The following is an 11,611-nucleotide window of genomic DNA, read 5'->3' on the forward strand; positions in this document are numbered from 1 at the left end:
ACATGTGATGATGGGTATTAACTAAATTTATTGTGCTGATCATTTCATACTATAGGCATTTATTGAATTATTATGTTGTACACCTGAAACTAATAAAATGTTATATGTCAATTATATCTCAATTTTTTTTCAAAAAGAAGCTTTAGGGATATCCTGATATTGGTCATGAATCTTCATCCACAATCTTCTGTCTTCCATATCTTGATATCCTATATCAATGTAAGAGTTAAGAATCATTTTATTAATGATTTGGGGGGAATTTAATTGATTTGAAGAGGCAATACCAAACCTCAGCCCAAGCCAATAGAGTACAAGTTATAAGGGGGTCATATAGTGTTCCAGCTATCACGGCTGTGTAACAAATTACCCCCAAACTCAGTGGTATTAACCATTTCTTATGCCCAGGAATTCAGACAGGAATTCCGAATGTGATGGCTCCACAGTGTCTGGGGCCTCAGCAGGAAGAGTCAAAGGCTGGAGCAAGAATTATCTGAAGTCTCCTTCACTCACATCTCTGCAGCTTGATGCTGGCTGTTGGCTGGGGGATCTCAGTTTCTTCCACATAGGCTTCTCCATGTTGTATCTGTTAGGGTTTCCAGCCGGGAATTCCCACCACTTCTCAGGAATTTTTTTCGCATTTCCATTCCTGAATCCCGAGAAAAGTTGGTCAGGAAATCGGGACAATCGGCTCCTTGAACCCAGGTGGTTGGTAGTATTGGCCGTCACTTTGTGGAAACGATTCATCGTGGAGAACAGAAGACAGTTTATATCTTGGGATTTGGGAACGGAAAAGTGAAAAAAATTCCTGAGAATGGGCGGGAATTCCCACCTGGAAACCCTCGTCCCTCTGCACTGGGCTAGTTTGACCTTCCTCACAGCATGGTGGCTGGATTCCTCAGAGTCACCACCCCAAAATAGAGAGCCAGGCAATGGGTTTTTATGACCTAGCCTTGGAAGTCACATAGCACCACTGCCACTCTACAGCAGGTCCTTGATAGATCTCATTTTGTTATCACGTTGATGAGATGCCTGAGGAACTGAACTCTTGTTTACCTCAATCAGCCTATGGTAAAATTGGTTTTGTTACATGTCGTTTCACTTAAAGTCACAGAACCTGTCAATGTTAAGTGAGGACTTACTGTACTCAATTGGTCAGTACAGTCACAAGCCCTCCAGGTTTAAGCGGAGGGGAAATAGAATCTACTGTTTGATGGCCAAGTTGCAAGTTCTAGAAGAGCATATGGGACTGGCAATATTGTTCTGGCCACTTTTGGAAAATACAAATTGCTATAACATTCTTCAGGAAGCCAGGGGAAATACAGAATCCAGATCCTTAACACTATATTTAAAGGGAGAAAGACCTAAACATGATTTCAATATTATATAAGTGCTTCTGCTTCATAGGAGACATCCTAATTTGAACACACATTCATACATTATATAAAACATGTATACATGTATATGTATATATATATAATCTTGGTATATTAAAATAGAGGGCTTTAGATTTTTTTTGTTTTGTTTTTAAGGAGGGCGCAGCTCACAGTGCCCCATGTGGGGATTGAATGGCAACCTTAGCGTTATTACCACCACGCTCTAACCAACTGAGCTAACTGGCCACCCCAAGATTTTAATGATCGGAATCAATTCCTGTCTGCCACTTTCTCTTTGGGCAAGTTTCTTGCTCTCTTTGCCTCTGTTTCCTCATTTGTAAAATGGGAGAACCACCATTTATCTCTACAAGTTGTTGACATTAAAAGAAACAATTATTTTTAAGGCTCTTTGAGCAGATTGCACTTGCCAAAGATGATTGAACAATATTTTCTGTCTCACTTATTTCTCTGTAATGTGACCTCACCACTCCCTCATCAAAAGGTGCAGCTTAATTCCCCTCCCTGTGAATCTGGGTAGGTCTGTGACAGCTCCAACCGATGGCATACAACCAAAAAGACGCTGTTTGGCTTCTGACGCTGGTTCATAAAAGGCCACGTAGTCTCAGCCTTGTTCACTGGAACATTCAGTCTTGGAGCCCTAGGCGATCATGTGAGAAGTCTGACAACACTGAGGCTGCTGTGTAGCACACAGTGAGGCCCCGTGTAAGCCCTCCAGTTGACAATCCCAATGCAGAAGTCAGACAGCTGTCAAGGCATCACCAGTCTTCAAGCCTTCCCAGCGGAGACTCCAGACATCATAAAGCTGAGACAAATCACTCGCATTCCACCTGAAATCCTGACCCATGGTATCTGCAAACAGAATAAAAAGGTTATTTTTTTTATTTTTAATTTTTTTTATTTTATTTTATTAAATTTATTGGGGTGACAATTGTTAGTAAAATTACATAGATTTCAGGTGTACAATAAACCGCTAAGTTTTGAGATACTTTTTTATGCAGCAATAATTATTGCTAAAACAAAATGTGACACAGAACTATAGAATTTAATTATTTTCTCTTCCCTTTCTTAGATTACTCTGGATAACTTATTAAGATGCCAGAGATAGCATCCGATACTGTTGGGGATCTACAAGGACAACAAATTTGAAAGTAACTATAACAAATATTATGTTACATGTATGCCACAGAGAGAGGCAGGGAAGCAGGGGCCAGACAGATGGTCATTGCTGGCAAAACTATAGCAGATTCCATGCTGACAAGTAGGTTCCCAGAGTTCAGAGCTTGGCAAAGGGTCAGGAAAGGATAAGTCATTCAGGGCCAACATGTCACAACTCAGCAGGTCCCTGGTGCTTGCCAGCCTCAGTAGCATGACGCACTTGGGTAAAGGGAAGAACCTAGTTTGGGTTAACCCTGGGACCTGGAGTGTTGAGATGCATAGTGGGTATTAAGGAGAGGAGGGGGGCTTGACTGTAGGATGCAACTCAAGATGGGATAACACTATAAACTAATCGTTATCCAAAGGAGCAGGGTGGCCTCAGCTTGCTTAGTGTTGTTCGTATTCAAGGTGATCCAAGTCAATGGATGAGATAAGGCAGCAGATCTTTATAGAGGCAAGTTTCCTTGAAGTAAAGCATCAGGCAGCCTTGTAATTCCCAGTATGTTTCCAGAAGGAAAATGATGTTACACATTAATGGGATTATTGAAAAAATTTCATAGACTATTTACAAAGTTGTGGGAGGGTTAAGGGAAACCAAAATGGATGGTACAGTGAAATGAAGCAAGAGTGGGAAGCCACTCACACCCCTAGGCCGAAGGGGCAACAGGCAGTGAAAGTTACAGTTAGAGAGAGCTGAAGCCTGTTGGCAGAAGCTCTGGCTTTCAGCAGAAGAATGCAGCCTTCTATAGCAACCAGCAGGGAGGAATCCAGGAAAATACCTTCTCCAGCCTTACTCTCCTTCTGCCATCACCTTTCTTGGCTGAATCCAAAGGGAAGCCAGAGGGGAGGGGCCCAATGAAGTAGTCCGCAAAGGTCAGTCTTCCAAGGCACGGAACAAAATGAAGAAAGTCGAGATTGGACCTGTAGGGGCAAACGGCAGATACCCAATACACCATGTTATCTGCACATCTAACTCAGGATAATACTCTGAGGCTGGAGGAGAAGGAGGACAGTGAGGACCCTTGGAGGAGCTGGCATGTAAGGGCTAGGTGTAAACTTCTAGTCCTGGTTCCTCTCCCACTGTGGAACCAATGTTATTGACTGGAAAAACCAGGGGGTAATCAACTAGGATAATGCAGACAAGATTGGCAAATCTATGGCTCAGTAGACTCGCAATAGACTAGGTTATGACAACACAATTAGTTTCACATCTCATTCATTCATTCATTCATTCATTCATTCATTCATTCATGGTTCTTAAACTCAGCACTGCTGACGTTTTAGGCTAGATAATTCTTTGCTGTGGAGGGCTGTCCTGTGCACTGTAGAATGTTTAGCAGCACTCTGGCCTCTACCCTCAAGATTCCTGTAGCAATACCCTATCCAGCTGTGATAACCAAAAACGTCTCCAGACATTTTCAGTTGTCTCCTGGGGGCAAAATCACCTTTGGTTAAAATCACTGCATTCATTCATTCAAGAGATATTTAAGGAGCGTTCATCATGTACAGACACCATACCTTGCTTCATGAAGAAGGCGGGACATTGTCAATGGTTGTGGTACTTGCTTTCTCAAACTTCCTAGTCTAGTAAGGAAGGCCAACTTAAACATGTGATTACACAAATAACCCACTTATGGAGAAAGTTATATTTAATAGAAGATCTGAATGATCTTTTCAAGTAGGTGCCAGTTCTATAATAAAACCCTGGACATGGAAATACCAGGCTGTAGGGAGATTATTTTTATTGGCGTTTAACATTTTTTCAAGCTTAGATTTTTCTTATACGTTGAACCTCCAAATATGGCATACCATAAAGGTGAAATTTAAATAATGCCTGTTAAAATCAGAAAGCTATTTCTGGTAGGTTAAAATGGCTTCATTTTCTTTGCCATTCTTATCATCAAGAAGTAGTTTTGTTCCCTCTCCTGGGAACTAGAACGACCTTGTGCCTGGAATGACCTTGTGCCTGGCTTGACCAATAGAATGCAGCGGAAGTGATGCTGTGCGGCTCCCAAGCCTGGGTCATAAGGAGGTTTAATCTCTGAGAAGAAGCTCAGGGGAGCCCTGAGCCACCATATAAGCTGGAAAGAGAGGAACAATGGATAGGCCCTAGACGATATGCTGCCATATGGAGATTAAGGCCACGAGGAGGAGTCCTGAAATGCCAGATACATAACTAAAGAAGCCATTTTGGATGTTCCAGCTAATTGAGCTTTCAGCCTCCAGATAATTCTGCCTCAGGTACCATCTAACTATAGTCACATGACAATCCCCAAATGAAACCAGCAGAAGAATCACCCAGCTGATCCCAGTCAACCAACAGATCCATGAGAGATAATAATAAAATGGTTGTTGTTTTCAGCTGCTAATTTTGGGGTCATTTGTTCTTAGCAAGAGATAATCAAAGAAATCCCTAATGTAATACTGGACATAAGGATGGGAACAATCACTGATATGTTTGTTGTATGAATAATAGTTATGTATGCAAATGAATAGGATATATCAATCAGCATTCTTTTAGGAGCTAGTGATAGAAACCCAATTCAAACTGCTTAGGGAAAAGGTGGAAATTTTTGGCTTGTGAAACCCTAGGAAGAGTTAACTCATCCAACTGTGCAAGTATCAGGGATGAGGTATAAGTACCTAAATGCCACATGCATTTTATTTCCATCTCTCATTTCTACTTTCTTGTCTATGTTGACACTTCATTACTATTCACTACAGTCTAACTTGTCTACCCGGTCACTTACAAACGTTCTATCATTGATTCATAGCTTTATTTATAACTTTACATACCACCATCTTTGTGGTTGTGCATTTATTGCTAAGACCAGGTGGGAGGTTCCCACTTTCACATCTTACAAATTCTACTACTGGGGAGAGACTACATGCTTCTTTTTCTTAAGTACAGTTTGAAAAAAAATCCCAGAAATAGAATCAGATTGGCCAACCTTGGGTCAATCACTATCCCTGAGCCAATCACTGTGACTGAATAAGGAATGAGGGGAGGAGAGGAGAATCATATAAGAAAAAGCAGGTTCCTAAATAGCCATGTGGGGAGGTAAGGATGTGTATCAGTTAACTTTTACTATATTATAAACCACCCCAAACAGCAACCACTTCATTTGCTCATAATTCTGCTGGTCAAAGGGCATTTTGTATGCCTGGTCTGATAAGCTGGGGCTGGATGGTCGAGGATGGCCCACTCAATTGTCTGGTGGTTGGTAGGTTGATTGGTTGGGTGGGAGTGGGGAGAAGGGGAAGACAGTTCATTCACATATCTGGCACTTGGTTTGATATCAGCTAGGGTGACAGGATGATTTGGCCACATGTCATTCGTCATCCAGCAGGCTAGCCTGCCTGGGCTTGTTCACATGATGGCACAAAAGATTCCAGCACTAGAGTTGAGCCTCAATGTAATGTATTTTTCAAGCCTCGGTATGTATCCAATTTACCAATGTCACATTGGACCATCAAGTTACATAACCAAGCCCTTATTTAAGTCACCAAAAATATTAACTCCATCTCTTGATGGGAGAAGTTGCAATATAACAAGACTGTTCTTCCCACCAATCTCTCACATGGTGTGTGTGTAGGGTGACGTGATGGTGGAGATTTTCAAGGGAAGTACTGTAGACAAGTCAACTTCTGTTGACAATATAAATGAACCAAATTCCCTACAATTATCTCAATTATCTAGAATTTCCCACTTGGCCTTAGCAATAAATGCACAACCACAAAGATGATGGTATGTAAACTTACAAATAGAGATAGGATGGAATGGTAGAAAGTATGTAAGTGACCAGTTAAGTCCTCTTAGCTTCTCTCAGATGATTGTGAGAAGTTAGATATTTCCTGCCCTTTTATATTTCTGGTATGGACATTGTCCCAGGTTTTGTTTCAGAAGCCTTGACAGCTTTTGAAAACCAACTGCTTCACTGGAAAATGTTGTGCAAACCAGATCCTGCTGTCTGCTAGTCATAAACATGTCCTTTCCAAGAATACATTCTCCAAAACAATACGTCCTAATGTTTTGGGGGTCACAATTAACTGCAAAAAAATAGAATTATTATTTGTAACTATCAATTAGTGGATAGGAGAGTCTATAATGCACGAGCAATTTGGCCTCTTAGAATTTTTGTTTTGAGCATTTTGTTTGTTAGTGTTTTTTTGTTTTTGCTTTTTTTAATAAAGAGGGATACAGCGTCCCTCAAGAGCATCATTGTCTAACGCAAAGAGCATGAACTCTGGAGCCAGAATTCAGGGTTCAAAATCTGACTTTCCCACTCACTATAACCTTGGACAAGTTTCTCAACCTATCTGTCCCTCAATTTCCTTGTCTTTAAAATGGGGATATAATAACAATATCTTCCCTTAATAACTGTTGCAATGACTAAATGAGTTAATAATTCGGAGGCTCAGATCCCTGCTTGGGATAGAGCCAATGAGACACCATCTTCGAGATATCAGTGTGTTATGAGGATGAATATTTCTGTCCCTAGTCATCATCAAAAAGGCCATTACCTCTTTCTTGCTGATGAACAGCACCACCAGCTCAGGGAGAGGAAGTTAGTGAGACAGTAGTCAATCTATTTGCAAACTGCCGTCTGCCACATAAGGCTGGGGGGGGCGGAGAAGTATACAGCGCCAATACAGTGCTTTAGAGGAGGTCAGAGGATTTCAGTCATCTATGCTTTCTCAGTCTCCTTTTTCCATAAGTTGTGTTTTTAAGTGAAGTCAAGCATTAATAAAGTGTTATAAAAATCACAGCCTGTATTTGTCCATCCACACAGGGAAGCCAGCCATTGTTTTCTTGAGCTATCCATCAAAAAAGCAACGACATTCAAGTGTAAGAAACTGACATTTAAAAGGATAAGTTCACTCTAATAGAGTTATTCAAGAAATATTATAAAATAAGTCAATTGTCTACTTCCCATTCTCTAAATGGCGATACAGAGGAATGAGCAAATTCCTTGGTATCAGTGTTGGACACTTAATTCAATCACATGGGTTTTGTTTTTAAGTCATTAAATCATTTGTCTGCCCCACCCCAAATGCCCATCTCAGCCATCATCTCTTCTTATTTTGCCTCCTGTCCACAGAGCCAAAACAAATATTAGCTGAATGAAAGAATAAATAACTTCCTCCATATCACTGACCTCACAAAACACTTTATCAGGAAATGATTACTCCCTGAGCTCAGAATCTAGGTATTTTTGAAGGGTGGGCAGAGCTGAAGGGGAATTTAACCTAGTAAAACAGATCAGAAAACTAGCTCAGAAAAGGGATCCATTCCTATAGCTCTATTATCACCAATATTCTAAGGATGGAAAAATCTCAGAGAAGTGAAAATAAGGTTTATTTTTTTCTATCGAATGGGTAAATCATTTGCAACCTCCTTCTCCACTTTTGTCATTTTGTTTTGCCCATCTCCTCTCCCTGCCCCCCAAAAACAGGTTTGTACAAAAATAAATTTTAAGAAAAAGACTAAGTCTGTCCTTTTAAGTGGTATTTGTTTCCAGGTTCTATGAGGTTTCATGAAATCTCTAGAACATTGAGCACTGGACGCATGAGTTGCTTGGGAAAAGATGAATTGCATTGGAAGAGGAAGGGAAAACCAGCTCTGGATTAGATTTATGGGGTTGAGACATTTGTTATTCATAAGAAACTAGCTGGGGAAATAATGGCAAGAATCGGGCATCTTGTTAAGATAATTGTGTTTCCTGGAAGGAATGCCTGTGTGCTTCCACATTTTTATCTACCTGAGTATTCAGTTGACATTGGCTGCAACACAAACTGCACCAAGCTTAGTAGCATAAAACAACGATCTTTTTATTATGACTATGGATCCTGTGGGTCAGGAATTTAGAAAGGGCACTGTGAGGACATCCTGTTTCTGCTCCATGAGGCTCCGTGAGTCCTCATCTGGGAAGACTCAAACAGCAGAGTGAATTGACAGCTTGAAGATGACATCATCCAAAGGTTTGCTTACTCAAAGGTCTGGCAGTGCTTGCTGGTTATTAGCTGGAACACCAACACATGGCCTCTCCCTGTCTCGGCTTGGGTTTCTCACAGAAAGGTGGCTGGGTTTTAACAGTGAGTATCCCAAGAGAATGTGGGCAAAACTGTGCTATCTTTTATGATCTAGCCTTGGAAGTCACATAGTATCATTTACACCATTTGCATAATTTACAAACCCACCCAGATTAAAGGGGAGGGAACAAAGGCTACATATCTCCATGCCAGTTACAAACATGTCATATGTCATACATTTTATACAGGTATACATATATATACATATGTATGTAAAGAGCAGACAATGAGATTACTGCGGCCATCTTTGGAAAATATAAGGTGCCACATTGGGCATAAAATACAGTTTAGTTTTTCTTATATGACAGTGTAGAGAATAAAAATATCTCTAGGCTTTGAATATGTTTGCTTAGTTTAAACAAAATAAATTAATATCCTTTTCTCTATAGACTGGTGCGAAGGAAAAATAACCCATTGCTTATTAACACTGATCCAAGATAGAGCAAGTGAGAATGATGGGTAAGTATACATACTTTGATAATGAGTCCTCCTTGAAATCTCAAGAATACATTAAATCTAAACAAAGAGGGGTGAGAGTGAGTGGAAGAAGATGCTTGATCAGACCAACAGCAGTCTTGGGAAGAATCTTGGAAAAAAACCTAATTTAGCAAAGCCAAGTATCAGTGAAGCAGGAAGTCTCCCTGGAGAATCAGCCTCAAACTAACAAATGAATTCTTGGGTTTAATGTAGCCCTAATGGCTAACGTCTTTTCCCCGCCTCCCTTAACCAAATTTTGGGTTTAGAAGACTCAATGCAACCACTCTTTGCAGCTAGCCTAAAAAGATTTCTCTCCCCCAGTTTCTCCTCCTCCTCTTTCTTCTCCTGCTTTCTCTGGCACTCAGCTCTATCTCAGGTTCAGTCTTTACTCCAAAAGGGCAAGCACCTCTCATGAATTGCTGGGAGAGAGTGCTCTTCCACCCCATTGCAATCTCTATAAATTTCTTCTGGTAGACTTGAGATTCCCCCTTGAAGACTATAGAGAGTTTCTGCTATGAAAATGTGTAGAATAATAAATATCCTCTTTTTTAGTTTGGGTGTTTATAAATCGTGGTGTCAAGGGAATGACTCTAATATCAATGTGGTGGGCAGAATTATGGCTCCTCAATGTATCTATGTCTTTATCCCTGGGATCTGTGAATACATTACCTTACATGGCAAAAGGCACTTTGCAGAGGTGATTAAATGAAAGATCTTGAAGTAGAGAGGTTACCCTGGATTGTCTGAGTGGTACCAATGTAATCACAAGGGTCATTATAAGAGGGAGGCAGGAACATCAGTCAGAGAAGGAGATATGAGGGTGGAAGAAGAAGGAGGAGGAGGAGGAGGAGGAGGAGGAGGAGGAGGAGAAGGAGAAAAGAAGAGGAAAGAAGAAGAAGGGAAGCTATGCCACTTGATTTGAAGATGGAGGAAAGGGCCACAAGCCAAGGAATGCAGGCAGCGTTGTGAAGCTGAAAACGGCAAGGAAACAGATTTTTCCCTAGAGTCTCCAGAAGGAATGCAGTCCTGCTGACACATTTTAAATTTCTGACATACAAAATTATAAGAAAATAGATGTATTTTATTAAGCCAGTAAATTTGTGATAATTTGTTATAGCGGCAATAGGAAACTAATACAAACAAATTATTTTTGTTGTTGTTTGCTTCAGAAAATACACGAGGCTTTTGGCGAGAGCTGTTTGGGGAAGAATTTCTATAAATCTTCATGGATTGAGATTGGATCAATGTGACAGTAGTTTAAATGAAGGCCTGGACAGTGACTTCTGGAGCAACACATGAAACTATGGAGAAGATCAAAATCCAAGATTATTGTTCTAAAGTCAAATTTCTTTCTGCTTAGGACATAACTACTGGAGCATAACATAAATATGTTGGCTTTGACCCTTGAACTGGTTAGGTTTGTTATGACAGGCATGGATTGTATTTATGTAAATCAAAACATGCTTAAAATTTGTCCAGGAATTTACTGACACTTCTGATACCAGGATGTATGAAAGAGTGATGAATGCCAAGTGTTGATACACTATTCAGATCTCATGAGTCATATTGTGGAGTTGGGCACACTTAAATATTACAATTACCTATAACTGAAAAATGGAATAATTTTTGTTTTAATATCTGAGTCAGGGTGTGTAAATAATAAGATTCTCTTGATAAATGTCTGAATCATGTCTTCATTTGCCCTTTCAGATTTACTTGTTGCCTTTCTCCATCCTCCTCTGTGCCCTGGGTTGCTGGCCTAACATGGGCTGATTCATTAGGCTCCCTGGGCTTCCTGGCCTTCTGTCTTGAGAGTTCGGCAAACACAGAGCCCATGCAGGTGACCAAAGGGAGTAAGAAGGGTGAGGTGGGAGTATATGTTCTTCCAGCTTCTTCTTAAATAAGCTTCGCCTCGAATCCTTTGAATCCTTGATTCAGGATCTGTTCTGGGGAAATCTAATAGAAGACAGCATGATATCTGGGAAAGGCCCCCATCTTCAGAAGGGTCCTCCACAGCCTTGTTTGTACCAACCATGGCTGACTGGACCCAAACTGCACCCATCAGATTCTCTTTCCTATAGTCTGTAATGGAACAGAGGATTTTGATCAGTGTGGTCATAGTGTACACATGTGTAGAAGCACAGAAAACCAGTCTGCAGGATGGCACTGGAGGTGGGTAGGAGTGGGGCAGGAGAGAGAGAGAGAGAGAGAGAGAGAGAGAGAGAGAGAGAGAGAGAGAATGGGCCACAGAATCTGAGAGATGACTTCCTGTTCCAGGCTCCCTGTCTTCCTAAAGCCCGCCTACATCCAGTTCTTGGCCTGTGAATTTTGCATTCCCCCTTGTCTCTCAAACCAGTTCTAGTAACTTCTATAACATAATATCAAAGAGTCAATTAATCCAGAAAAGCATCATAAAATTACACTCACACTCTCAGTGAGCCAGAAACTTCTGCTCCACTATACCCCCTTTAAGAATTTCCATCTTGCAGCCC

General features: G+C 40.8%; 1 long non-coding RNA gene across 1 annotated transcript; it reads left to right on the forward strand.

Moving 5' to 3' along the window:
* Window positions 1-2,017: 2,017 nt before the first annotated feature.
* LOC109449015 (uncharacterized) lies at window positions 2,018-10,797 on the forward strand. The gene is made up of 4 exons (XR_012491300.1): window positions 2,018-2,262; window positions 2,464-2,542; window positions 9,032-9,101; window positions 10,289-10,797. It is a non-coding gene; the product is annotated as an uncharacterized LOC109449015 (long non-coding RNA).
* The last annotated feature ends 814 nt before the right edge of the window (window positions 10,798-11,611 follow it).

Source organism: Rhinolophus sinicus, linkage group LG13, assembly GCF_036562045.2.
Source record: "Rhinolophus sinicus isolate RSC01 linkage group LG13, ASM3656204v1, whole genome shotgun sequence".
NCBI lineage: Eukaryota > Metazoa > Chordata > Mammalia > Chiroptera > Rhinolophidae > Rhinolophus > Rhinolophus sinicus.